The sequence below is a fragment of the Diadema antillarum genome, unplaced genomic scaffold (assembly GCF_040938485.1).
Source record: "Diadema antillarum isolate AM-2024a unplaced genomic scaffold, OU_Dant_1.0 scf00000025, whole genome shotgun sequence".
Classification (NCBI taxonomy): Eukaryota; Metazoa; Echinodermata; class Echinoidea; order Diadematoida; family Diadematidae; genus Diadema; species Diadema antillarum.
This window is the reverse complement of record NW_027270914.1, coordinates 1,526,713-1,530,000: the sequence shown is the minus strand read 5'-3', so window position 1 is coordinate 1,530,000 and position 3,288 is coordinate 1,526,713.

The window sequence follows — 3,288 nt, the reverse complement described above, 5'->3', positions numbered from 1 at the left end:
ATAGAGATAGAGATAGAGATAGAGATAGAAATAGAGATAGAGATAGAGATAGAGATAGAGATAGAGATAGAGGGAGAGATAGATAGAGAGAGAGAGAGAGGGATAGAGAGGGAGAGAGTTTGACTCTTTGCACAGGTTGAATCAAATGCAGTACACTACTAACATTTCTAACATTTCACTCATATAATACTTTCACAAATGAGAACATATTTTTTTTTTAAATGTTTATTTGATATTCTGTTGAAGATCAGACCTTAGCCTTTTATCTATCTCTGGGCAGTAGCTTCTGTTTTTTGCACCTGGTATATCCATAACTTCTGACATAGCTCTGTTTCAACATCTGTGACTCTCACCAATTTGTACCATTTGACTGTGTGCGTCAAACACATTAGATTTACATCTGTCTGAGCAGGACTGTTGTATTGTGACTACATCTTTTGTCATGAATGTTCATGGAAGTAATGAGTAGCTTGAGGGAATCAACACTAATGACTCACAGGTTGTGATGGGTTTTCAGTGTTAGAGATATTATGTTGGAGCTTGGGATAGGGAAAGGACCATTGTACTGGCAGAGTGCAACATACATGCCCATTTGCTGAGGGCAACAAAGATCTCATTTAATATCCACATTCACACACAGGAGTTAGCGATCTTTGCATCACCATATAAAAATCGCTTTCTTTGCCTCCGTTCACACATGTTGCTCAGGAATAGTAATTATCACGAGAGTTAAAGAAAAAATCAGCTGTGAGTGACGGAAATGTGACTCTAGGTGTTAGAGTGTGCAGACCTACTGTGGCCAGTTGTATTATGGGACTTTAAAAAAAATATATTGATATAGTCTTTGCATGTGGTTCACACACACTTCATAGGGCAAATTAAGAAAAAAAATTGCATTGCGATGTCGATTGGGAGACTTCATGATTTTTTATTTTATTTTATTTTTTTTTGGTGTCAAAACACATGAATTAATGATGTTCGCAATTCGTTGCAAAAACTTTTCATTTTAGGTCTGTAGGGCCTACATTTGTATGAATACATTTGTTGACAAGTCAGTTGCCTGTTAGGTCATAGTGCTCCTGTCCAATGCCCATTTAGACAAGTTAGAGAAATATCTTTTTATTATGTCATTTTTAGCAGCATTGGATTTTATCCCATCTACCAACAAATGCTGACTGAGAAAGAATATTTTGAGGTGATCCCTGGATGATCTGACAGTGTGGCAGATGTGTGTATGGGGGGAGGGGACCGTTCCTACCAGCATATCTTCCAAAACTTTACTAACAATCAACTTTATCTTTGACTCATCATCCAGAGAGATCCTTTGAATGAGACTGTTCACTGTAAAGATGAGAGATTAAATTTAAGATTGATTATTTCACATGTGGAATACTGAAATACATTGTAGCTCCATGATCTGGACTTGTATAATAGTCATCATTGTAGATTGTCCAAACAGCTTTGTAGGGGTCATTGTATAAGTGCGTTAACACTGTTAATGTCATCCATTACTGACAATACTTTGGTCTCTATTGTGAGAATCCAGGTTACTTTGCTGATAGCAGGGGATGAAGGATTTGCCTTTACAATGTATGTGGCTTTTAGTATTCTGGGTCTGTATCTACAGGAAGTTTATTTTGAACAGGTCTCTGTGCTTTTGTTGATAGCAGGATCAAGATAACCTGTAGAATAATGGTGATAGCTTCATGTAGTATAGCATGGTGGACTCATTATGAAGGGATTACATAAGACATACTGAGAACTTGTAGTCATTAAAATGGTGGTAATTTGCTAAGAGATCCTCTTCTTCCTGTTTTTTTTACCCCACAAATTCTCAAGTAACTTCCTGGCTTTTTGCATGAGAAGAAGAATGATAGCTGTAATATCCCATGTTGGATTGTATACCATTGCTCTTTGAAGTCTGTTTTATCAACCATTCTTCTCATTTGCCAAGTTGAAATTACAGTATGATTTGTCACTGTATACAATGTAAGCTTCATTTATTACAAACACCCCCTATCTTCTGGAAGAATGACTTAATGGTACTTATATGTCATACCTGCAGTTGCATCTAAAGGTCTTGTTTTTTACTGCATTCAAAGTTGGTTCAGTGCTAACTGAGTATTAATAATTCGGCCATGAGTGAGTGTCTCATGCAGTGCTTAGGATTTCGATGAGGGCTTACCAAGTGCAAGTGACTTGCCTTTATTTAAGCCTGTAGTATTTGGAGATTTATGTCAGTTTATAATTATACCTCCGATTATGCTCCACTATATGGATGATTCCTGTAAACATAAGCAGTTTTTCTTTGGCACCATTTTTTGCTGTTACCACATATTAACCCCACTCTCTTTATCTATAGCAGTCTTTGCTCTTAAAGGCATAATTTACCATTTGCAGATGAAGCAAAAACCCAGCATTAATGCTTTAAAATAGTTCTAAAATGTGAGTTAGGGATAGCAAATTTGAATCGGTAAAATTGATGTTAAGTATTGATAAATATACAAAATGTGAACAGTAGTTATAATAAAAATGTTTCCAGACTAAACCATCTACAGTTATGGTTTATTGAGAAAAATATCTCCTTATATTTTAGACTTTATCACAAAAATTTTATGTGATAGGATGTTTTGCGGTACAACAGACCTACATATATGCATTAAATGTCATATCTTGAATTTTTTTTTTGAAATCACTGTTCCCAAAGGTAAACAGGGCCTTTAAAATGAAAGTGGGGACAAAGTCTTTCAGTTAATTCATGGTATAAAGGACTTTGTTGTGCGTCCTTTTGCAGCAAGCAGCAGCAGTCTTAAAGTATTCCTTAAAGGGATGGTACAGTATTGGTGGAGGCGAGGACTGGGCTTGTAACTTTATTCGAGATACTACGAACCACTTATGATATAGTGCAGAGCATGCCATTCTAAGACAAAGTCCAAGTTTATTTGATGGAAATCGGTTTTGGAATGGCTGAGACATCCAAAAACAAAGTAAATAAAGTGATCATAATAAAAGTTGGGTCCAAAATTTTATTAGGATTACTCTGTTTTCGGTATCCTTGTTGTTATGATGATGATTCTTTATCTTTCCTGAAACTTAAAAAAATATATAAGTTAGAAACCAGTAGGTGCCTAGATATGCTGGAAATATCAAGATCTATTGGTAAGCATATTGCCATACAGTAACCCGTTGAGTCCCTGAAATCTCATGTCTGTTTTGTGATGCCTTATCTTTGTAATATTTGATTATAATTTTTAAAATAATTGTTTATCAGGTTAGAATTTTCAAACT